Source organism: Sander vitreus, chromosome 18, assembly GCF_031162955.1.
Source record: "Sander vitreus isolate 19-12246 chromosome 18, sanVit1, whole genome shotgun sequence".
Lineage (NCBI taxonomy): Eukaryota > Metazoa > Chordata > Actinopteri > Perciformes > Percidae > Sander > Sander vitreus.
Window position 1 is genome coordinate 14,512,674 of NC_135872.1, and position 26,575 is coordinate 14,539,248.

The 26,575-nt window shown below is 40.7% G+C and overlaps 1 protein-coding gene across 4 annotated transcripts in view; it reads left to right on the forward strand.

The window, feature by feature from the left end:
* The first annotated feature begins 5,889 nt into the window (after positions 1-5,889).
* The window catches only part of daam1b (dishevelled associated activator of morphogenesis 1b), a 49,158-nt gene continuing 28,472 nt past the window's right edge, over positions 5,890-26,575 (forward strand). For 2 of the 4 annotated variants that reach the window (XM_078274893.1, XM_078274896.1), the window contains exon 1: positions 5,890-6,025. The gene's annotated coding sequence lies outside the window, so the exon portion shown is untranslated. Of the gene's footprint in view, positions 6,026-20,524; positions 20,896-26,575 lie in introns of those variants that run through there. The other 2 variants (XM_078274894.1, XM_078274895.1) reach the window with 2 other exon arrangements.

Below are 26,575 nucleotides of genomic sequence, written 5' to 3' on the forward strand. Positions count from 1 at the left end.
TGCGTGACCAGGCTGGTGACCAGCATGAGGAGGAGGTGCCAGGCTGTTGTAGCTGTGTATGGTTCTTGCACACGCTACTGAGGCTCCTGTTTGTGAAATGAATAAATTGTTAAATTGCCAATATGTCTTGTTTCTACAAACTTCAATCATCCAATCCACCAAACGAGTCAATGGCAGAATAAGCTGTTTGGCATTGGTAGAGAAGATTTGGCAAATTTTTCATGGGCTCAACCCACATACTCAGCGCTGATGCTCATCCCACAAATGCATGTTCCTTACAAATGGGGCACCCTTTGAAAGGGAACTAAACAGGCTTTCCAACGGTATAAGATTTATTGCCAAAAAGCATTTTTACCACAGAGAAATAATCTACCAAACACAAATTTCGTATATAGAGTTTAGTATATAGAGGCTGTAGGAGGTCTATTAGTCTAATTTGACTGATCTAGAGAGACAAACCTTTCAAATTCCCACAAAAAGTAAAATAAGAAAATTGAAGAATTCAAATGGGGAAGAAATTAATTTATAAGACTTTTACATATTCAAAAGTCAACATTATTTGTTAAAAGATGTGTGAATGCTGTTGCTACAGAGCTCTAAACCCAGTGAATAGTGTGTAATCTGTGGGGTTTATATCAAGTCAAATTTTCACTAACCTCACTGTGGTCAGACTCATGTTCACCCAGAATGAACCTAATGACACTATGTTGGTGACATAACTGACAGACTGCATCTCACCATCTCAGGACACATTAGCGTTGAAAATCGAATCAAATAAGAACAGGATGCGTCTTTTACGTTTTAACCCTGGGTTTTTTGACTGATTTTCCAGGTTTTCCAGGTTTCCAGTGTCCAAATCAAATGTCTGATTTTCAAATAAAAAGTAACATTTAAGTTATGGTTTAAATAGGAGCTGTAGTTGACAGCTCATTTATGGAGGTGAATAACCCAGAAAGAAAGATGGGTTTATTCTCCACTACATACACACTTTTGCTTTCAAGTTGCTATATGGACCTGTAGTAATAGAATTGGTAAATTCAGTATTTACAAAGCAAACTGTGTGCTCAGACAGAATGCTGTCCAGGGGGATTTACAGTGCAATTACATGTTACAGCAGACAAGTCACAAATACATAAAAATATAACTAGAAACTGAACTAAATTACAAACAAAAAATTAAATGAGGGTTCCTGGGGATATGTGCAAATGTGTAAATGGTGCAAGACTAGCACATACTTGTATATTGTAGTATATCTTGTAATTCTATGGAAATGTGCTTTGCTGGAATTGCATAGATGAGCATATAATATATCAGTGAATCTATATAGACACACAAGTACTGATACAGAGAAGTACACTACATAGATACATAGTAAAAATGAATTAAAAAACAAAACCACAGTTGTGATTTGAAGGTGAATAAATTCAAGATGTACTGATGTGCTGATTTACAGGGACAGTTCAATATTATAATGTTAAGAATCCCCAAACAGATGTATAGCAGGTTTTACCATTCCTTAAACTCCTGTTTTTGTTCCAGCATTATGCAACTACTGTAGGAAGTGAAAGACAAATAGTTTAGGCCTATACTACTGTTTTCTCAATAAATGGGGACCTCTGGTGGCCTAATACTGTACTGTACACCTGGAAGAAGATGTGATGCAAGGTAAAACCACCAGGTGCCAAAGTAATTTCTTGGATGTCAAATGTAATAAACTACTAAAATTGGCAAACTCAAATCAATGTTTTTTCTCTTCCAGTTAAAAGAAATATGTCAATACAAGATTTTACAAGAAACAACATTGTTAAAATAAGAATATGGCCTCTGTCATTCCCTTAATGCTCCACCTTAATCAGATTCATCAGTATTAACATTTAAATAATATAATTGGTTGGAGTTGTTACACTGGGGGGATATATCTCGGTGGCATATAATCGCCATCTGTTAGTCGGGATTTTTGTATCCAGTTCTTTAGCCCCGAAGGCACCAGAATGCTTAGATGAGGTGTTGGAATATGGAAAAGGTCATGAAGATTCTGGGTATTATTCTATGCTTATGTTGAACCTGGGGAATTGAGCCTGGTCAGCCCTCAAAAAGACATGGGGAAAGGGATCTGAGTATTACACTGGATGATGAACAGTGGACAGAATCTGTAGGACTATTAAAACTATGTCATGTGATGTGAGGGTGCTCAAGATTATTCATCGCTTCTATTGGACTCCCTCAAAATTGTTTAGAATTGGTTTGAAAGACAAATTGTTGGAAATGTAAGACAGTGGACGGCCAATTACTTCATATCCTATGGTCCTGTGATAAGGTCCAGGAATTTAGGACCGTGATACATGATAACCTATGTCGGATTGCAGGGACCCAGGTTGCATTCCGCCCAAGATTATTTGTTCTGGGAGATGGGTCAATCCTAAACGGGATGGATAAGCACATAAGAAGCTGGGTCCAGACGATAGCCAGACAGATTATTTTAAGAGGATGGAGGAATGAATGGGTGCCGTCAACTCAAGAGTGGCTTTATGAAATGCATGACAAATTGCATGACATAAATATTTGATACATCAGAAAAGCAGAACTTAATATTTGGTACAGCAACCTTTGTTTGCAATTACAGAGATCATATGTTTCCTGTAGTTCTTGACCAGGTTTGCACACACTGCAGCAGGGATTTTGGCCCACTCCTCCATACAGACCTTCTCCAGATCCTTCAGGTTTCGGGGCTGTTGCTGGGCAATACAGACTTTCAGCTCCCTCCAAAGATTTTCTATTGGGTTCAGGTCTGGAGACTGGCTAGGCCACTCCAGGACCTTGAGATGCTTCTTACGGAGCCACTCCTTAGTTGCCCTGGCTGTGTGTTTCAGGTCGTTGTCATGCTGGAAGACCCAGCCACGACCCATCTTCAATGCTCTTACTGAGGGAAGGAAGTTGTTGGCCAAGATCTCGCGATACATGGCCCCATCCATCCTCCCCTCAATACGGTGCAGTCGTCCTGTCCCCTTTGCAGAAAAGCATCCCCAAAGAATGATGTTTTTACCTCCATGCTTCACGGTTGGGATGGTGTTCTTGGGGTTGTACTCATCTTTCTTCTTCTTCCTCCAAACACGGCGAGTGGAGTTTAGACCAAAAAGCTCTATTTTTGTCTCATCAGACCACATGACCTTCTCCCATTCCTCCTCTGGATCATCCAGATGGTCATTGGCAAACTTCAGACGGGCCTGGACATGCGCTGGCTTGAGCAGGGGGACCTTGCGTGCGCTGCAGGATTTTAATCCATGATGGCGTAGTGTGTTACTAATGGTTTTCTTTGAGACTGTGGTCCCAGCTCTCTTTAGGTCATTGACCAGGTCCTGCCGTGTAGTTCTGGGCTGATCCCTCACCTTCCTCATGATCATTGATGCCCCACGAGGTGAGATCTTGCACGGAGCCCCAGACCGAGGGAGATTGACCGTCATCTTGAACTTCTTCCATTCTTTCTAATAATTGCGCCAACAGTCGTCACCTTCTCACCAAGCTGCTTGCCTATTGTCCTGTAGCCCATCCCAGCCTTGTGCAGGTCTACAATTTTATCCCTGATGTCCTTACACAGCTCTCTGGTCTTGGCCATTGTGGAGAGGTTGGAGTCTGTTTGATTGAGTGTGTGGACAGGTGTCTTTTATACAGGTAACGAGTTCAAACAGGTGCAGTTAATACAGGTAATGAGTGGAGAACAGGAGGGCTTTTTAAAGAAAAACTTACAGGTCTGTGAGAGCTGGAATTCTCACTGGTTGGTAGGTGATCAAATACTTATGTCATGCAATAAAATGCAAATTAATTATTTAAAAATCATAAAATGTGATTTTCTGGATTTTTGTTTTAGATTCCGTCTCTCACAGTTGAAGTGTACCTATGATAAAAAATTAGAGACCTCTACATGCTTTGTAAGTAGGAAAACCTGCAAAATCGCGAGTGTATCAAATACTTGTTCTCCCCACTTTATATATATATATATATATATATATATATATATATATATATATATATATATATATATGTTTATTTGGTTTACAGCTGTTTATTTTGTCATTATTTTATTGTATTGTATTGAATAATTATGGTCGATAATTATTGTCTTAAGTCTTAAGTGGTGATGATGAATGAGGGTGTTTGGGAGGAGGGGGTGTGTTCATGTTGTAAATTGTGTGTTTTGTATGCTTTTAAAAAAATTTTAAATTGTTGGGGCGGCCTCTGGCTCACCCAGAGAGTGTGCGCCCCATGTTGGCTGAGTCCTGCAGCGGCCCGGGTTCAAATCCGACCTGTGGCCCTTTGGTGCGTGTAGTCCCCCATCTCTCTCCCTCTTTCCTGCTTATCCACTGTCACTATGGTAAAGAGAAAAGACCCAACAAATAATCTTTTAAAAAAAAAAAAATTTGTTAATCATCAAAAATGTTTAGTTTAGATACTTTAAAGCTGTGGTATGCACTTTATTTTTGGCGTTGTTGGGCAACAATTCCATAACAATCTTTCACTCTATTGTAATTCAAGTGGTCTGAGAGAAAACTAGATTTCCACACCTCCTCTTGGCTCTGTATTCAGGCTCCAGAAAATCAATCTGTCATGGAGGACTTTGGTCAATCACGTCATTTCAGAGAGAGAGGGCGTTACTGTTGGCTGGTCTGTGCATGCGTTGTCCGTGAGAAAGAAGAGAGAGCTGCAGGAAGAGCTCTCACTCTACTTCAAATTCAGGCGTTTTTTGCATTCTACCCACTGCAGCTTTATATAGCCTACATTTAGCTGATAATGCTTATAAGCAGAATATTGAATGCATGACTTTTAGTTGTAAGTATTTTTACATTGTTGTATTGATATTTTTAAAGGATTTGAGTATCAGTGGTGGAAGAATTCAGATATTTTGCTTTATATTATCTATCTGTTTGACTGTAGCTTTTGTAGCTATGGCGTTATTATGGATCCCACATAACTTCTAGGCAAGTCCCGCCCTACGAAGCAGGCCGATTGATTGGGGTTAGGCATTGACCTCAAGTGGTTAAGGTTAGGATAGCCGATTGGTCAGGGGATAGGACCTGAACAAATCGGCGCCTGGCCAATAGTAGTGTGTGAATGCTATTGAAGGGCGGGTCTTGCCTAGAAGTTGCGTGGGTTCCATAATAACACATAGCTACGTCATACCCCACCAGATTCCCAGTGATTTTGTTTTTACAATCTCTGATATTTACAGAAAACTAGACTATAATATAAACCTATTACTGCACAATCCCATAACTATCATAACCTGAATGTTTATACCTGTTTAGTCACCAGATGGAGACATTCTATACCTTTTTGGTATATGGTTCTCATGAGAGCATGATAATAGCTCTCATGATAAGAATAATACCTGCCTCATACATTTTTTTTGGAAGAAAGATGATCTTGGCAATAAAATGCTTCTGTGTGTCCCTGACTAAATTGGCCTAACTGTAAAGAAAACTTTGCTTCCCGAATATCTTTTCAGGGCCTATGGTTTAGCGGCCACCCTGTTTCAGGTCAGCTATGAATGTGGACTGCAACAAATTGTCTTTATTGATTCATCTTTTGCTTTTTTATTTTTTTTATTTTATTTGCTTTATTATAAAGTCTCCACTTCAGTTGATTAGAACAACAAATCATTTTGGGAAAACTACAAGAAAATAATAGATAAATAAGATACCTAACTACCTCCACTCAAAGATTTACAACTGTAAAGCATTTCAGCTTTTGTCACATGCATTTTAAATATGACGGGTATTTCTAAGGTTTCTGTGAAGAGCGTTGTTGACATCCTACACTACAATATCCATGAAGCACCGGACTCACCGAGGATCTCGCATGCGCATTAACTGCTCTAGTGAACCGATGACATCACGAGCAGCCCGGACCAACCAGTCTGCTGAATTATCTCCGTGCCGTCTGGACTCTGTGTTTTTCTGTTGCTTCACTTTTCTGGTTACCTGATGAACTTGTGGACACGGTTACTAAGAAAAATGTTCAACGTGACGAGGTAAGGGCGATGTCGTTACGACACTTTCGACAATAACGGAAACAAATACCAGCGTGAATTAGCCACACCGGGCCGTTGGGTTGCATTGTTGGTGCTGACCTCCGTACCGGTGTGGCCAGTCAATACAACAGTCATCATTGACGTTAGTGGCGAGTTTACGGAAGCTCTTTTGTTAAAGCTTCCACTTCTAGGACCTAAATCCAGTGACCAGACACGAGTCAATAGACAGGAGTCGGGTGACATTTGCATCTCTTTTGCAATTTGTTTTTGTTTTGTCTGTGGGGGAAGCTGACCTGTCCACACAGGAACCTAACGTACTTCCAACGGCTGCCACTTTAGCCAAAAACTCCAATGAAGCTATCTAGAACCGACAGTCCATACTGGGTCCGGGGACCTCCAGGGTCCCTGAGGATCATCCAGGGTCCCCCAGAGTGAGGGAAAGTTGAAAAGTCAGTACATTCACTAGCCTAGATGTGAAAGGTGTGTATGGATCACTGGGATCAATGTCTCAGAGATTTATGTAGGGGGTCAGGTAATAGCCTAACTAGTTGAAAAATAAACTTGTCAGTGGTTTCGAGTTGCTAAAGGTAATATTGTCCAGTATATCTGCTGCCAGGTATCTGCTGCCAGGGCTGATTTATTAGTGAGTCTGTAATCTGTGGGCACACAGGACCACAAATGCTTCATAACCTCTAATTTGGCTTTACAGATTTTTGTATGGATAAAGATTTGATTTGAGCTGTCAAATATGCAAAGATAGCAACAAATCTGCACTTAACCTAAAACAAAGTGTGATTATATCGTTATTCAGGGTTGACGTCTCTTTCAACTACCATTGTCAATCGTGATTGATAAATTGAGTTCACATACAGTTGGTGGTACAACTCAGAACAGGTGAAGCGTCATTTGTCTTGATAAAAAAGACCGGTCTGTGGAGCTTTCAGACAAATGATACTTCACCTGTTCTGAGTTAATATTCATATTTATCGTTTTGCTGAGAAGTGAAATGACTCACTAAACCATGAAGTTACAGGTAAGTCAAAGAGCACAACATAGATATTATAACACCGCATAATCATTCTAGTGGTAGGCTTATTCCCAGTTAGCTACTTATCAGAAAAGGCTTGCATTCCCGAGAATTAAAATGCTCTAAATCATTGAGGGGCCTGTACGTGCTTGTAATGGGCCGCTGCCTTGTGAAAGTGCTTACTGCTGTGGTGTGATGTTTTCACTGTAAACATGGGAGAAGCCTTACGTGATGTACCATGCTGTTATTTTGTCCACAGTGTTAATGCTCAGACAGGGAGTTGGCTGGTTACAGATCAGCATCGACAGACACTGACAGATGAACCGTCTTGTTTTTCTGAATAGGTTCACATTGCAGATGATTAGTTTTGATAATACATTTACCTCATTTTTTTGAAGCTTTGTTTATGTTTAATATGAACATCCGATATTTTAACATTATAGACATGACAGAAAATATGGAAAAGCATAATTGGCCCCCTTTAAAGTATAAACCCATTTGATGCTGTTCATAATAACAAAGCCTGTCCTGACATGTATCAGTATTCAAGTGAATTAGATTTATATAGCCCAATATATCAAAGCACAACTTTGTCTCCGAGGGCTTTACATTGACATTACTTATTTATTGTGCATTAGATTTATATTGGTGAACCCTCACATCAGCCCATTTTGGCAGTGAGTGTGTTCATCTGACTGTTAACCTAAAGTCCTTATTATGTCTTCTTGCCTGACAGAGCTGCAAACACAATAGACATTGCATGTTCCTTGACAAGCTCGTTTGTTGCTCTGTGTTAGGTCAGCGTATTAGTTGCTGCTATGCCAGTCACCTTTTAACAATCATATGCCCATTAAGTCATGCATTATGGCATTGCTTGCGCTACACCAGCACGGCGCCTTCGGCCACCTTGTTTTGTTGGCACTGGTCGTTTGTTGATGTTTCACGTCATCCTCCAGTTGTCAGACACCAACACTCTGTGTGCTGCTGTCGAAAACAGAGTTTTACAAAACTGTCCTTGGTGAAACTGACTGCAGCATTGTGACTCAGTTTCAGTTGGCACTGGTGGAGAACCGGAGGACACATTGGTCAGTTGTACTGTATCTGTTGTGGTATAAGATGCTCTGTCCTTACATTTCCTCATTGGTGACCATTCTGAGCTTTAATGATGTTGAAGAAAGTGAATACATTATTATTAAATTAATGACATCCCACCAGGATTTGTCGGTTAATGGCAATAGAAAACAGATGCAGCTAGCTTTAAGAGCCTTAGCAGGTATTTGAACTGAAAATTGGCAAAGTCTTCCATTCAGTTCTTGCTCTACACAGCAAAGCGCCAGCACCAAAGTTGCCAGTCCATAAACCAACACATAAACAGTGGCAGTGTATTGTACCTGCTCTCCTGTCACAAACTGCTGAAGCTCTCTCAGGGAACTGGGTTAATGAACTGAGTGTTATATTTCACAGGACTGGTAGTGCGGCGGGGGGGGGCCTGGGTGGCTCATATTAGGCACTACAGATTGAAAGAGTAAATCACCATCACCATTTTTTTCAATGGTGGATGTCATTAAGGAGGGGCTGCCTGTAACACAGCTGAGCCCCTAAGACCACCATATGTCAGCGTGGTTTCTGGATGTTGTGGTGGCATTAATGTACAGAGGCAGGTGTTGAACCACAGCCGTGATGACTGTTTTCCCCATGAGAATAATGAAAATGTACATCCTTATTTAAGATGTCAGTTGTTATATCGGCTTTCTTTATAGCATCCTGGGCCATATTAGGGATATAAAAATGTTGTTACTGTAAATCATCCACTGTGGAAAGCTGTTTAACTATTTCACATGCATTAGATGTTTGTTAATGCCCATTATTACTGAGGTGAAGCATTTAGTAGACATTAAGTAAAAGAATAGTTATAATATTGACTCATGCTGCATGTGTCACATCTTATTTTACTTTCTGTACTCGCTCCAGGGCTTGGACGATATGACAATGTACTGTATACTGTGAGACGGTATACATTTGTCTACTGTCATTGATTTTGCAATACCATTTATACGTTGGTATCTATACCTTTTTAATATCGTTTTGGGTGTGAACAAGTGCTTAATGGTTTAAATTTTAGATAATTTTTCCCTAATTGTGATGATATATCCTACCTTATTTGCCAGGTATTGAACTGGATTGCAATATAATTACATGTACCGTGGATCTAAAAAAAGTCCTTGAATTGTTTTGGAGAAAGGTTCCTCCAGATCAGTATCGTTTCGTGCTGGTGTCAGAGCGTCATGTTCTCCGATCCAGCTCTCTCTGTATGATGTGTGGTGGATCCTGTGGGATAAACTGTGGACCTGCAGCACTCTGCTGGCCCGTTGCAACAATAGGCCTGTATGACTGTTTGAATGTGCCATTCTTTTGTGCGGTGTGCTTCACTTGGGCCAGACAATAGATTCATTTAGCATCCCTTCTCTATCGCGGCCTGCTCTGTCACCATGGCACCCCTGCCACAGCCACACCCTGCCCCCAGTCTGGCCGGCTCTGCACTTGTCCTCGCTGTTGGGACAGCTGGGCTTAGACAGCCGTTGTTGGCCACGCCCAAGACCCAACCTCACATTTTGAGGATTGTTGCTTTGTGGCCGAGCTGGACCACCTCTCAGCTTCACAATTTTCATTCTACAAAGTTGAGTATATATTACAAACCAAAGGCTCCTCTAACCCCTAACCTTGAGCTTGATGGAGACCAGAAGAGAATCTGGGGTTTCCTGCAGTGTTTTAAAGCAGAGGCGGGCCACCTTGCCTGAAATAAGGAGCGCCTCCTCTCTTCTCTAACATAAAAATGAATACAGTTTTTGTGATATAAAAAATAAACCTTTAGGGAGAAAGAACATATTTGCTTTTTTCTCAAAGGGAAAGCATCATATGTTTTAGTGTAGCTATTGTTGTCATCTACGAACTAATTTGATTATGAGAAGAGAATGATATACGTTAGAATGTGGGTGGCCCCCCTCGGCAGAACAGTTTTTCTGAAAGAAACCATCAGTCAAAGCTCTTCATGTGAAAATGTTTCTATTAGAACTCTACATCTTGGAAGAATGCCAAAAACTGACATCATTTTGGATTAAAGCACAACCCTAACCACTAACCCTATGTTACAGCTTTTAAAATAAGTTAGTGCTAAATGCTTGACTTTGAGTGCATCCTTTACAGTCTGCCATTTGATAAAATTTTTGAAGCAAACAGAACATAGTAATTCTTTTATTTCATAGCACAACAAAACATTTAAGCTGGCCGATGAGTTTAGATACCCACCCAACGAATGCACACTTGTCCCCTCCCAAGACCACTGACTCTTGACCTTCCTGATTGTTCGGAGGTGAAAGGGTAGTGCACCCTGTTTCAGCTCAGCCACTCAGTGGTGGCAGATTTTTAATTAATGAGCTTAAGGTTGACAGCTTTCAGACCCGTTGGTTAGTAATTGATCCTTTACTGCAAGTCATTCACTCTTTCCCCAATTATTAGCAATAAAACTGCATCACAGCTACTAGATGATGTGAACTGGGTTTATAATGGAAACTGATGGGAAAAACACTCACAATCATTGCAGATGCTTTGCCCATTCTAATAAATACGATTATAACATCTGAAGAGCCTATTGTCACTGTTAAGAGTTTAGTGTGAATCCTAACACGCTTGCAAAAGTTGGCACATTAGCCTCCATCATCGTAAACCTGTGTAATTAATTATAAGGTGTGTTGAGCTTTTTCAAAGTCCAGCCCACTCACTGTTGTTGCAGCACAGACTCATCTTCACAGAGCAGGCTCCCTCCAGAGAAACAAGCCTTGATCTGCAGTCTTATGGTTCTATAACTAGAACTGGGTGACCTATGAAATTATATTTTGGGCCAATCTGAACTTGTTGCAGTTTTACCCTCGACAGCACAGTACAATCTGTGCTACTTCTGATGCCTGCAGAGATACTGTTTTTTGTAGACTATTTAAAAAGGTAAAGCGTTTTAATGTGTAAAATAGAACACCTATCTTACAACAAATTGTAAGCATAGTATGATATCTGTAATGGATAGTAGGTAACCTAAACCCAGAATGATTTGAATATTACTTTTAAATGTGAGGTTGCATTACATTTAACGTATATTACATTCTGTATGTTTACCCTTAGTCTTCAGAAGTCCCGTGTCATCCACACATCCAGGTGTTATTTATTAGCTGTGATATAAGCAAGAAACCACCAGCGCTTTCTTTATTAATACTTATACTGTAGACAGTACAACAGTAAATCTATTCTATGAAAAATGGTTTACTTTAGGAGATACATAAGACCACATTACAGAATAGGCCTAAGTGAGAGCTCCTCTAAATATATGTTAACATAAGACAGTGTTTATGCGCATACTGAGCTGTAATTTTCACCCAAAGATAAAAAGATGAAGTCCTCTAACTGCTCCCAGCTCAACACAGTTATGATGAGCTCTAATAATTCAGTTTTGGGAAATAGTCTTCCCTTGTTGTTGTTATTTGGAGTGACAGAATTGTCTCAGGCTGTTACAGTATGACACATGACAGAGGCTATATTTATACATGCTTGCTTGGATTTGTTGCTGACTGAAGTCTTTTAATCACTTAATGTTTTTCAGCTTGTGTAGTTTTTTAATTAATAGCCCTGCTTTGCTTATCCTGCTCAAGAGTGGCGTTCAGTTTTAGTTAACAAAGTTAAATAGTGACTGTTCTCTTGCCAGACAGAGAATTGAAGCAAACCTCAGATTATCATGACAATGAGCTTTAAAACTAATCACTTGTGTGCCTTAGCCGCAAGATGTGGTTCAAACAAAGGGAGCATGTGGGTCCTGTACGTGTGTGGGGGAGTCCCATAACCGAGATGTTGGTTTGGGAGGATGGGAGGGGGTTTTATGGGCCAAGTGGGATTCATGTTTCAGTCCTTGTTGGCCTCCATCCCCTTTGTCTAGGTCACATTATTCATGTTAATTCCCAATGCAGAGATGCTGGAAATAAGATTTTTTTTTTTAATGAGTTTGCAGTTTGGGTGAGTCTATGAGCTCTCTATCTTGTTTTTGTTGTTGTTGTAGGAGAGGTTCCAGCTGGTTGGATGCCAGAATTTTGTCTAACAGCAAATTTTGTGCAGTCATCAATTGAGGCTGCTGTTTGTAGTTATGGTAATAACAGCTCAAACACTGAAAACTGACGCATGTTTGACATATCAAAGCAAACCTTATCACGCTCACCAATACTGCTTTGTTACGTAACAGCATTTCAACCGTTAAATACTAGAGGTCAGAAGACTTCCTGTATGTTGTATCTCATCAGGGCGTGTTTATCAACAGGATTCATCACAGAAGATGATATCTGTGACAATAAAGCTTGTTCAATGCCAGACAAAGCTCAACTCCAACGTGATGACCTTACTAATCCCCCTTTTTGAATTTCAAGCCTTAAGGGTACATATTAATGCTTTAAAAATACTCAGTGGACAATTTAAGAAATGACATGTGTATTGGCAGAATATGCAGTGCATCCTCTTAAAATCCTTTCTTCTGGAGGCTGTCTTCTTCTCCCTCAGACACAAACCAAACCAAAACATGTCTAACAGGCCTTGAAACAGCAGACAGATATCAGATTCAGCAGCAGACTGTGCCAGAGCACGGCATGCTTTATCCTGCTCTTAACATGCCGCCCCTACCTTCCAGAAAGCACGCTCAAGTTCTAACAAGTTGTAGCAGCAAAAGAGCAAAGCCAGAAAAAAAAAAAAACTTTTATCTTTCTTTCATTAATGAATTGATGCAACTTTATCAATTCAAAAGTTCATAAGTTGGCAAAAGTTTAATCCTTTGGACCTGATCATCAATGGATTTAACTTGCTTTGCCTTGATTTATTGTATTTTATTTCAGGTTTATTTATCAGGAATAATGCACACTAATAATACATAAAAGTAAAATGTGCCAGAATTAGCCTGGAGGCTATTTTACGTCCGCTGTCCCTGGACAGGTGGTAAGAGGTCGCCCTAAAATGAGATAAAACGATTAAGCTATCAATAATACATACAGATTTGGCCCTATACAATAAAAGTTGATTATACTAACTAATGCTAAAAGACAACAACATAAAAACAAGAACAGTTGGGTAAGATCAACACAAATACACACACAGCTGAACTGTCACACACAGGGCAGATAGCATAGACATACATTGCTGGGACATTAACAAGCCACATAAGATTTTCCTATCTAGTCAATAGTGAAGCAGACACACAGGCAGAGCACAAAAAACACAGACAGAGCAGGAGAGACAAGATGGCAGGAAGTGTTAGTGCCTAAACTAATGTTGACAGTGCTGACTACTTGTTAGCCACTTCTTTAAGTTAAGTTTAAAAGAGGCATACATTTTAAAATTTCCAATGTGACTTGGGATAGAGTTCCACCCACGAGTAGCCCTAACTGAGATAATCCTCTGCATAATATATGGAAATAAATGCACTATTACATGCATTATTAGTTTGTCTCTCTTTCTCTTTGTTGTTTGTATGTCTCCTACGCTGAGCTGCCGTTGGTGTCTTCACCATGGTAATGTAATTTTCTGTTAACTTAGTTGGCGTCTCTGGAACCGGTAATGTTAGTCATGCACATTCTTATTGAATTTGTAGAAATTGTGATTGTTTAAAATAGCACCCTTGTTTCTTTTGTCCTTTTTGTTGTGAAGCACATTGTGACTTCTTACAAATAACATTCATGAAAGTAATGCATGCATCCCAGCCTGGTTATAAACTGAAACTGCTATCGTCATTCTTTCCTGATGCAGTATATCCACAGGTAGAAAAGGTTTTCCACGGTAGCCACCTTCTTTCCTCCTGTTTTCCTGGGCAGAGTTTTAGGCTGCTGCTGCTACGACGAGCAGGTTCCCACAGTATAACGTATCTGTGTGATAACATTACTGTAGGAAAGCCGTCATAACAGCCATGCAGTCAGACGAAACCAGCTGCGTCAACAGCTAAATGTTCCTCAGGAGTGATTGTATTACAGCTTTTAGTAGCAACCATTGTTCACGTCCATATTTCTTTCTTTTCTCTGTTACACTTTTTAACCAGTTTTATGATTTTGAGGTGACAACTGGTCCACCTGTCAGTGCTCCAACCCTTAAAGTGTAATTTGGGGGTTGTTTTACAATTGTTTCTATCAGTCTGTTTTTAGGGGAATTACAGAGATATCAGCAGTGTACTGATATCCTGAACACAGTGTTGTTTCTGTCCCAGCAGTTTGCCTTGCACAGTTGCTAGCTAAAAAGGCCACAGGGCAGAGGATGTCAGGTCGATCCTGTTAAACAGCAGGTGTCCTTGTTAACGTCCCCAAACATCCTTTTTCTGCTGTTTAGTTTAGTTTTTCATTGCACCGCCCAGCTCTTGGTTTTATGGTTCCCAGCTGATTTTCCTAGCTTTAATATTTAGTTTTGGCTCATCTGGTCTCAGGTTATTTTTCTCTGCTGGGATTAAGACACACTCTGAGATAAGCAGCTTGTAGCTCAGCCATGCAAGATGGCCGCGTACTGTATGCTATCATACTTTGCCTCTACATCAGACAGTCAGTCAGTCAGTCATGCGTCCGGTTGGCGGTCACAGATAAGGGCCGAGACCTCAGACCTTTTCACGTGGATTTAGTCTGGTGAGCTAATTCTCAGAGCATCCACATGTGACATTAGCTAATAGCCATGTTTTGAAGCTGTCTTCACCCTCGTAGCAGATTGGATACTGATTGGATTATGTTGGATTAACATTACTCTATTTGATTTGTTTGTTTGTTTTTATGTTACCTCCACTGTAATACTGAGTGCATTATGCTCCCTCCTCTTCCTTATCTCTCTGCTGAAAGCGTTAATCACTGATTTCTCCTTGCAGTGAGCTTGGCCTACATCTGGAGGGATCAACAAGTTAAGCCACAGCCTTTTAACCCTCAAATTCTGTCACTCTGTTACGAGCACGTTCACTGCAGCTGCAGCCATTCCCTTCATAATGCTTTTGCAGCAGTGCCTTCCACTTCTTCTGAGTAGGTCTTTTATCTTTGCATCCCTAAACTCTCCAGGTTTTACTTTGTATAACAAAGATACTTTAAAAGTTGAGCATCATAAATTTGTTTCAGTAATATCTACTTTAAATGTGAGATTAGTGGCTGTTTGAGGGGTGACCAACAGTCCTTGTTCATATCCTTGTTCTTATTAGACAACGGAACAAAGAAACTACGAAAGTTAATAAGTTTGATAAAGCTTAGATTTCAAAGGATAATCAGGCTATGAACAAATATCTTACTAGCTTTTTCTAGTGCTTACATTCCATTTTCAACTTCATCCACTGAGGAAGACCATGAGATGGGTTGAACGCTTCGGAAAAGCTAGTTGGTGGACCTTGAGTTAAGAATTGTTTGTTGGAGACAAGATAATCAGACTTATTATGGTTTATAAATAGATATGGACTGAAATGTGAAAGGAGGCCATACAAACTGAAATTGAAAAAAAACATATGCTTCATTATGTTTTTATTGCAATATGCTTTTATTGGACTACAGGAAACAGACTCTCACTCTTTCTGATTATGTGAGATAAGAGAAAACATCATGTGGGTACTCCAGCCATGACGTATGAATTGAGAAAGCCCATTACTACCCTTAGGTTAATGTTATTTTCTCCACCACAAGCTGGAGTTTGCCACATCTATCCTCTTTGAAAAACACTTTCTTCTTTTGCAGTTTTCTTTCAAAATGCAGCTCCTTTTATCTCAGCGTCTAAACTGTAACGTGTTGTATCTGTGCTTGGACCTTGTTTTTGTGTTTGGAGTTGCTTGGCTGCGTTCTAGAGATTAGTGGATGCAGAAAGTTGCGCAGCTCCTTCTGGAATGGACCTTTCTATTCCAGGGGGTAATGACAAGCTTTCCAGAGGGTGGGTAGACACTAGTAGGACCTTATTCAATCCTGCCATTTAATTTGTAAATGTTAGGGTCTCCTGCAAGGGAAGGGCTGCATGGGTGGAATTTATGGATATGGCCCCACCCTGAATGAAACATATGTACGGTGTAGCCCTGTTCCCCTCCACCACATGATACGAGCCATAATATAACGTTCCCACTTCACACATTCCTTGGCAGCATTCTGAGAAGTCAGTCATGATTCTGCTGAGAATATACTTATCATTAGCATGTAGCAGAAATGTATATCTTCACCCCATGTTTCACACTGTAAGCAGAATGGGTAACAACAAAGTCCTTTTATGTCCTATATTACCAGAGAAACTCGTCAACAGGCTCGTAATCACAGCTGAACTTTTCAGGGTCATCTACAATCTGCAGCCAATCAGATTTCCATGGTTCTTTCTTTTTAACCCTTTCATTGCAAATTGATTTCCAAGCTTCAGCAGCTTTCAACTTGCTTTCAAATGTTTGGAGAGTAGGTGCATCAATCATTGGATTTGATGGAAAGTGATTTTGATTCTGTTTATGCCTTATTGCATTGTGCCATATATGTTATGTTTATCTTGCTTGCCTGCTAGGTCAAAAAATAAGACTATTGGCTGTTGAAAATTTAGAAAAAAAGGGTAAAGTTGAGTTTTGTCTGCCCTTGCTTAATAATTAACAGAAAGTGCAGTAAAAAGAGGAGGTTCACACAAACACCATTTTTTTTAGGTTTGAGTTGTAGTAGAGTCTGTTTTGTAGCTTCTTCTTACCTTCAAATATGAAGATGCAAAAGCCTCAATGTAGTGCTCAAATGGAATGAAGAGGTTATCATGTATTATTTCACTAAAGCTTTATTGCTTCTGCTATATATCTAGTATTAGTGAGTGTATAATAGAGTTTGAGTATTAAAGCCCATTTTCTCTTTCTGCTTGTGGTGACCTTGTCATCATACCATAGGTGGACTGGCAATCCGACTTGGGCCGCTGGAAAAAAGAAAGAAATGCTGGTGACACACTGGCTTTTCACACTAGTTTAACAAATATATGCAAGACTGTACGGCTGTAGCCTGGAGCCTCCCGTCTGGTGCCGTCGGCCTTCTACTTTTCAAAGTGAAAGCTTGTGTCTGATCCGCTATGTCTTCGTACTTTGGTGTTCGGTAAGGGACGGAATTGCCAGGGCCGAATTTCCATCCAGTCCGCCCATGCCTCATACCTTACACATGCATCTTAAATTGGCGCAAACAAGGAGGTTACACATTACAGTGAGTGGACACATATGAGACACAGTAAACTCTCTCTTCTTAACTTGGAGGAGAGACTTTTATCATTGTCAGTTCCAGGAGACTTGGCACAGATACAACTCTGAGTGATTCAACCAAAGAGGCACAAAACATCTTACTTTAAATCCTCCAACACAACACAGATAGGCACGACAATGCCATTGTCTATGAAACTCTCATGATCCACAGTGTCCCATTTCCTGTTGTATGTACCTGCCTGGACCTGCCTCAAGGGCACCAAAACATCAGTCCTGGCTTGTATTGACACGGATGGTCCGTCCCACCAGAACAGAAGCCCTCCATGAGAACAGGACCTGTCTGTTATTCCAGCTGCGTGCCATTCTTTATAGAGGCAGCTACCCAGGACTGTACAGCTTCCACTGTTATCCACTCATGACTGCACCGGCGTGGCTCGCCACTGATGTCTGCAACACCAGTCCTGTAGAGATAAACCGTTTCTCACAAGCCCAGTTTTGTTGGGTCAAACTACAGTGCAGTCTCAGATATGGCAATTAAAATCAAAGCAGAATGTTGCAATGCTTTAAAAGATTGCATTATATCAGCTAGCATGACATATGACTTGGAAGTGGTCCAGAAATCTTAAAGCTGCAGGCAACTTTACACGTTGGCAGTGAGAGGCAGCTGTTTGAAAACTTTGACGTTTTAGTAACCCCAAAATCATGTAAAGTGACCATAATTGTCCATAATCCTTAATGGAAAGTGGTTGGTTTGTGCTGTGTTTTATGTTTAACAGATGAAGACGAAGCAGCATTTCTAATGCTGAGGAGTGCTCACTCACAGCTGTTAAGAAAAAAGTCTGAATTTTGCTTTACGGTTTGATGTGTGATTTCCTTTTGGCAGAGAGTCGTCCAAGTCCAGAATGTTCTTGGCTAGTAGTGTAAATCCATAGTCTCAGTGACAGTCTCAGTTACACAGCATTTGATATTCTACTGTGTTTCTGCCACATTTTGTGATTATGCTGATTGGACAAAGCTGTGTTATATTACAAAATATTCAACAAAAGCACTATGACGTCTTGTTACCGTGATACCCATCACTAACGCTTGACTCACTTCTAAAGAACAGGAAGTTAGTGCTGGATAGGTAACACTTATTCTGTCAACACCTGCACAGAAACCTGTGGGGCCTGAATCAGGTAGATGACTTATATTCTCTTATGAGAACATGTCTGATGTTCTCACCTCCTGTAACAAGGACAAAGTAGTAGGTGGTTTGGATGTTATCGCCTCAAGAATGATCTTAGAGTTTAATGAACACCCCTCTCATGTAGTTACAATACTGTAACTGTATAACCTCTCGAGGTAGGGATGTTCCGATCCTGATCCGAGTCCTTTTAAAGTGCTCATATTATGTTTTTTGGCTTTTCCCCTTTCCTTTATTGTGTTATATATCTTTTTGTGCACATTATAGGTTTACAAAGTGAAAAAGCCCAAAGTCCACCACAAAGGGACTTACCATCTCCAACAGAAAACACTGTTCACAAACTGCTCCAAACAGCTCTATTGTAGTCCAGCCTTTACTTCCGTGACGAACGTGCGTCACTTTGTAATGCATGTTATAATGCTCGCCTAGCTGCTAGCATGGCACGCCGTCATGCTCTGCAACTGACAAGCTAGCAGTACTTACTGCACATGTGCGACTCCCAACAAAGATGGAACAGAAGTGAGATGCCTCACTCTGTAGCTAAAACAGAGAGCTCAACACACAGGGTGAAAAGAGGAGCTGCGGCAATGTGCAGTACAACAAAAATATGGTGTTTTCTGAAAATTAAACCACATAAACCTATTCTGATATAACCTCTAAATACAATTATGAACCTGAAAAGGAGCATAATATGAGCACTTTAATACTGGGTATTTGCTGGTACCAACATCAACATTTACCTAAAAATAATGAGAAATAACAGCTGTAGCCTTCTAACTTTCACCTAATTTTTCACAAGCGACTGGATCCAAATACTAATTCAAAACTATTAAGTTGATATGATATGACTGAAAGTTTAACTGGAAGAATGCGACTCCTGAAACTGATGTGACATGATCAGCTTGAGAGACGTTGTATCACACTGTTAGAGCTGTGGGGACAATAAAAACACTTAGTCCACCTGCAGTTGTACAGTGGTGTTACAGAGTGATGCTTCTTTATACTTCATAAACAATTTTTGGTTGAGTATAGACACCGGCTTGCAGAGAGCACACAAACCCGTCAACAACAAGTTTAATTTTGTCCTGCCATCAACTTACTCACAAAATGAACATTAAAGTAGACGGTTCATATTTGTCATTTTTGAGTTTTCACAAAAAACTTTAAGAGAAAAGAAAGAATAGAAAGTCTATTGATGTCAAAATGAACCACAGAGTTTTAGCAGTTGCTGTATTAATGGGGGTTTTCTGTCGGGACAATCATTTTTGGTGACTTCACTTAATTTACTTTGAAAACCCGCATGTAATAAAGGACCAGACTGAAATAGGTCTTATTATATTGGTGGTTCTTGTAAAAAAACAAAAAAAACAAATCTTGCCACAAAAGGCCAATTTACCCTCATTCTGTACATTTTTGATGAGCGTCCTCCACAGAAACTTCCTTAAACATTTTCATTTCCAAAATAATATCACTATGTTGCAATGTAGGGATGTTTATGGATGCTGGATGTTGCGAGTCAGTAATTAGCTGAGGTGCAGGAGTGGTGCTTGTGCTGTAAATCATGTGGGAGTGTCTGGAATTGTTTAGATTAAAATCCTCTGGATATTTTGTCAGTTGTGTCATCATTGCCAGACTGTTTAGATGGAATACGGTATGTGCAGTGCTTTAAGTTGCTTGGGCTACATGTTTTTATTATACACAGGAGGTGTTTTTTGTAAAGGATGGGAAGTAGCTAAACTCCTGTTTTCTTTCTTAATTTATGTTTTTGACATTTCTTCAGTAGCCTTGTCACACTTTCACTGGCTTGCATCTCTTTCCCTCCCACACCCACATTTACGCCACACACACTTTGCACCTTAGCTTTATTTTCCTCCTGCAGCTCTCCAAACAAGCCCTTTCCAAACAAACCCTAAACAAGTTGTCCAAAGCCGGTGTAGGGGGGGGGGGGGGGGAGCTGGGGGAGCTGGGCGGCGGCCACTGCTCGGCTGCATCCTATTAGGACTGGGAGTGTTGAAAAGGGGTGTGGCCTGGAGCCAGTAACATCTGTGCCTGTCCCCTCTGCCCCCACAGCCTTCTGCAGAGAAAGGCAGAGTGAAGAAGGTTAGGGAGGGAGTGGATACGCCGAGGAGAAGTTCTTGCCGGCCAGCTGGCTGTTTGCAACAGCAGCTCATGCTATACGGCAAGTTTATACCTTGTTTGCCCCCCATCAGAGAAAAACTGCCTCCCTCTAACTGGGATTTTCCTCTCTGCTGATTTTGACAGCCTCTGGGATTCATTGCTTATTAACGACGGCTTTGAAAACCTGCGTGGATTACATACCTTGCGCAGGAAATGCTCTGCTGCATGTTGTGTTTTTCTGTCGACAGTGCAGAAAGCTGGATGCTGCAGTGAGTTGAGGATATAAAGGGAATGCAACAGAGGCAAGCTCACTCCTGGACAGGGTAAGACCAGCTCAATGAATCTTCCCATTCCACCCTGTAATCAGGGAAAATGGGTGCAGGAGCCGAAGCCGGCTGCTAATTGGAATGTGTGTGTGGACTGCATGTGACCGGTAGATTGTCTGAGGCTATCAGTGTCTCTGCGTGTTTATCTGTGTGTGTGTGTTGTGGACTGCATGTGACCGATAGATAGTCTGAGGCTATCAGTGTCTGTGGATGAGGGGAGTCAGGGCTGCTGGTTTGCTTTATCGCTCCCCATGATACAGGCTGGATTCCTCTCCCCAAGACGTAGGTGATTGTGTCACGTCTTATTAAGAGGTGTTGGTGCGGAAAAATGGTGTTGCCCTAGTAACCGGGGGGAGGGGAGGATGACGGCGTGCTCGGACCGGGCCCCGGGGCTGATTTCGTGGTGAGAGAGTTGTCCTGTGTATGTGGGGAATGCCCCCTAATGACAAGGCTAGTCTGGAGATAGGGTGAGGTGGTGGTAGAAATATGTGTTCATGCACAGCGGCTACAGGCTGCTACCTCCCACCAGCTTCCCTCTGTGGTTTGGCGAATGGAGCCTGTTATCAGTGTCGAGTTTGTGAGACAGAGAGAGAGAGAGGATGGCATACTTTTTTCCATGGGGGGGCGGAGTGCAGATAATCAGGTCAATGAAAAGGAAAGTCACCTTGAGCAGAGAGTGGTCTTCTCATTCACCACGCTCATTTCCTGTCGCTGCTCATCCTTCTCAGGTTCCACTTCCTCAGCTTCTCTCGAGAGGCTATGAACACTCTACATCGCATGTAAATACTATACAGACTGATGTATTACAAAGGACTGACAGCTCGTCTTTGTAGCTCTGCAGGATTTCAGTGCCTCTGAGTGACTGCAAGCTAGATTTTGCTCTGTAATCCTTAATGGTTTTGTTATTTGTTTTTGTCTGCTGAATTAGAGAGACAATCCTATTTTCTCCCCTATAAACATCCTGAGCAGATTAAAAAGGAGGGTAATGTGCGATGGAAAGGGCTTACATTAAATCACCCACCCACCCAGCTTGCAACGGTCACCCACCGCTCCGGTTACCATAGCAACTGAGGAAGAGGTAGGGCTTTTTAAAGGACAGGCTGCAGCTCAGGGTATCCTAGAAGAGGTTATAACACTCTCTACGCCCCATTATTGATGATCTGAGAGGTTATCGGTTTTACTACTCAGAAATAGATTTGTGACTTATATTGGACTGTGCCCAGCTGTGGTGCACATGATAATGTCTATTGTTCCTTCTGCCACATGGATGGAGATCATGGTGACCGCTGTTGGTGCTTTATGATGTTTTCAGTTGCTTAAAGTCCACAGCTTCTGAAATCACTAAAGGTTTATTCTTTCCTCTGCTTTCTTGATATTCAGCAGTTTCTCTTATTTTCCATTTTTTGTCATTTACTGCAAATTTAAAGTGATGCTGATCTTTGAACAGTCGCATATTTATCCGCTAGTCCATTACTTTGAATTCTTTCAACTTCTCTGCTTGCTTGTTAACTAGTTTTCACGCACTCTCTATTGCAACATATGGTGTTCATGTGTTACTGCTGACTCAAAATGTGGATACATTGTTTTAAATGAAATTATAATAGAATTTTTCCACTTACTTGAGCTGTTTTTCCATGCAACACCTGGCAAGTGCAGAAGTACTTCCTGGGATATAAGTAACCCTGGTTGAGAATTGCTGCTCTCATCTATCTTGCATTTAACTGCAAATATAAAAAAAAATTCTGATTACTAAAGTATGCTGTGTATGGTTATAATGTGATGGATGTAAAGGTCCAGACTCCAGACACACCAAACCAACATCAAAGAACTAGCGGCAATGAAGGAAGACTGTTATGCCTGACGTCGCCCGTGTCTTTGGCCAAAATAAATTGACGGACGGATGCTCACCCAGGAGTCCTTACAGGGAGCGGTGCAACAGTTACTGTATTAGGGGTCCACTCTCAATACACTACACAGTGTGTACATAACACACTACTAATAAATATGTCCTGCAGATCTCAAGAGCTCACATTTAACACTACATTTCCTTGGGTCCTCAGCAAAACACCCGCCAAGTGTGAAGTCAATCGGCTGAACGGTTGCCGAGAAAATCTAAGTACATACATACAGACATACATACAGACATACAGACAGACAGACAGACAGACATAGACTCCTTCCATTTTAGTTAGAAGACATTGCAGTACACTTGTTGTTGGAGCTGCACATGGGGAACATTCCAAACATAGTGGATAGAAATCAGAATGGCAATGCAAATGATTATAGCTGAGAAAAACAACCTTGTAATTTATAACCCAAACTTGAACCTGCATTACAAACACAGATCATAAAAGTTAAGCTGCTGTTGTGAAATAGGCAAGTTTTTCTTTTTTCAAATGTCAACAACTGTCAACATGCTTTTTGTTAAACTTTGCCTTTTTTCAAATTTTTACAATAATTAAACGGCATGATACGGGCTACTCATGTGCTATTTTTAAACCACACTGTTTTTTTTCAGTATTTTGGATCATGGCTAACAAACTAAACCCAGGTGACTAAGCTAAAACCCTGGCAATGATATTGTCGCAAGTTTGAGTAGTTTCCTTCTTTGCCCCGAGTCTAACCTCCACTTGAAGGGTTGACCCGAGGAAGAATGCTAACATGTTAAGAGTGGGGGTTTGGAGAGTCTTGTCTGCAGAACGAGTTTGACAACCTTGCCTGCGGAAAGAGCAGCAGCCTTTAACCTGCTTTTTAGTCTCTGTCCTCCCTACATTTCAGCTGCACACTCCCCAATCCTAAATGTACATTTTTTGTTTTGTGCTATTAATCATGCATGTAAGGGGAGGTAGCACTGAATTACATTTTAAGGCGTGGGACAGAAAATTGAAAAAAAACCAAGTTATTTTTCCATCTAATCTGTCACCATAGGCAATGAAGATGAATAATCCTCACAAATTAATTTGGGAGACTATACAGATTAGTTTAAAGCATCCAGTATCTCTACAGATCAGACGTATGGTTTCTAATTCTGTGCAAAACGTGCTACTGTAACACACCGCTCATGAAAGTGTTAAAGTTAAAACAAACACACACTGGGTCTGCCAGTAAATTGACTTGTAAAAAGCTAGAGGGTACCACACATTAGATTGAATCCCTCCCTGGCAACAAAACCACTTAGTTGACAAACATTTGCTCATCAGCACTGGGTTTGCACAACCCTTCCTTTGGTCATGAATTAATGCTGTTGAGGAATGAACACAGTAAGTTAGTCAGCTTGCACTGATCACAGCCTTTCTCTTCCATTTCTGTTTGGTGATCATTTTTGACCAGATTAACCTTCACTGTTGAGAACAGGCGTGGCTAGAGATACAGAGGCTGGTCTTGAACTAATCTGAGTCATCATCACAGACTGCCTGAAACTTGTGAAAACCACAAGTGTTTAATGAGGAAGGATGTGGAAAACAATTAGATTACCTCTATGCGGCATGTCTAATAGAGTTCCCTGCTTTCATTTCTAACAGGTACTGCAGTGTTAGTTTGTTGGTAACAATACACAATAGTACTAGCTTTATGGTGTACCATTAAATGTATTGTTGAATATAACCGTTGCGATACTGGCCTACAACAGTACACAGAGAGAGTATGATGTATGAGTATGAGTTAGATGTTTGTTTTGTGGCACCAACACGTATGAAACCCAAAGGCATTCAATATAAAATTATACAAAACAGACAAAATCAGCAAATCTTTGAGAAGCTGGAACCAGAAAGTTTGACTTTTTTCTTAATAAATTACTTAAGTGACTAATCAGCTCTTAGTTGGTTCTTTACTAGAAAATACTATAAAGTAACTTCAGATTTGATTACGTTTAGGTAGTTCTCATTTCAGGTTTTTAGCTTATTGTTTATTTGTTTAATTCCACAGCCAATAATAATAATGTTTTAGCAAACATGCAGTAGAAACACTGCAGCAGTGTCCTGTTCCAAATCAAGACATATATCAATGCGCCCATTGACGTACTGTATGTCATTATAAAAACTGGAAAAACTATCGCACCAAAAAACTCTCATTACATTCCAGCATATAAATGTTTTGCACAACAGTCACAGCTCACAGCAACTTTGTCACAATCTACTGTCGGTACTTCAAAGTCCAACAAGATGTGAACCTTTTGAACCCGCAGTCATAGACAAGAGACGTTTAGTGTAAAAAATGTATCAGCTGTCTCTGTGCTGTTCTCCCTTCCCTGTGCTCTCTCTGTTTGTTAATCCTGTAATATGAGAGCCACTTCAGCACTACTCCCTCAGCCATGTGACATCAATGCTCCAGAGGCAATGTCGTTGTCATATCTAGCCAAACAATGAGCACACAGGCATCAGAGCTGAACAGCTCTGATGCTGTAACACTTAAGACAGTTTTGGCGGTTCTCTGTTGTCTCACTGATTGATTTTAATCTCCTCTTAACCTGCCAGTCAGCATTTCTATCATGGCCCATTTATTTTCTGATGTGTGTCCAAGTCTGCGTGTGTTTACTCATTGTGCACTTGGGGCACCATTAAGTAATTGGCAGGGTGAGGGTTATGTACGCTATCCAGCTGTGCAAGACAGTTGGGCTCCACTGTGCCATTTGTACCATAGCTAAACCAGAGAAAATGTTAAACATCATGCATCATGTTCAACCTAAAAAAATAATTGCCAAATAGCTGCTGGTTTTCAGAAATAACATTAGTCAGTTTACTATTAGTTAGCAGTAACTAATGTTGGCTTTAAGCAAAAACAAGAGGGAGATATGAGTTTTTTTTTATTGGGGAAAAAACTTAGCAGTTCATGTTCTGCAGCTGCACTGAGAGATGGAGATACTTGTGAGACTGTTGTTACTTTTGAGCATTTTGTGGATAAGTCAACACCGTTTTCAGTTTCACAGGTTAAGCAATCGCTCTGTGTTCAAACACTGTGTTGCTGATTGATTTTCAGCAGGGCAGCTCCAGGCTGAATGGACTACCACCAGCCTTCACTGTGTGACTCCTGAGCCTTTTGTTTGCAGCTGTCCAAATTGATCCAAAATAAATGACCAAATGTAGTGCACAACAGTCATGGGGGTTTCCAAAAGTCCATAAACCTCCTTGAAGCTCACTGCAATCCTCAAACCATGAACTGTCTCTCCAGTGGCTCTTTTTAATAAAAGTACGCTTTTATTTTGCCAGTGTGAGAAACACTGTATTGCAATGTAGTGGAATAGTATTGAGATGGCACTCCCTACCATGTTGAGCTGCTTTGCATTGAAAATCCTGTGGTGAGATGATTATCAAATTGCAAGTCTGATCCATCCCAAATCCTAAATCAGAAAAGAAGATTAAACTTCTGTGCACCAAATGCCTTTGTGGTCCGCCTATAACACAACTGCAGCTATACTCTGCACAACACAAGCAGTCAGTTAACAGCGTTTACATTTTTTTGTCATTACAGCTAATCCTGGAACAACACATGGCATTTATTTTTTTAAAGATTCTTTTTTTGGGCTTTTCCGCCTTTAATTTGACAGGACAGCTAGGTGAGAAAGGGGAGAGAGATGCAGGAAATCTTCACAGGTCGGATTCGAACCCTGGACCTCTGCATCAAGGCATAAACGTCTCAGTATATGTGCGCCTGCTCTACCCACTGAGGCAACCTGGCCACA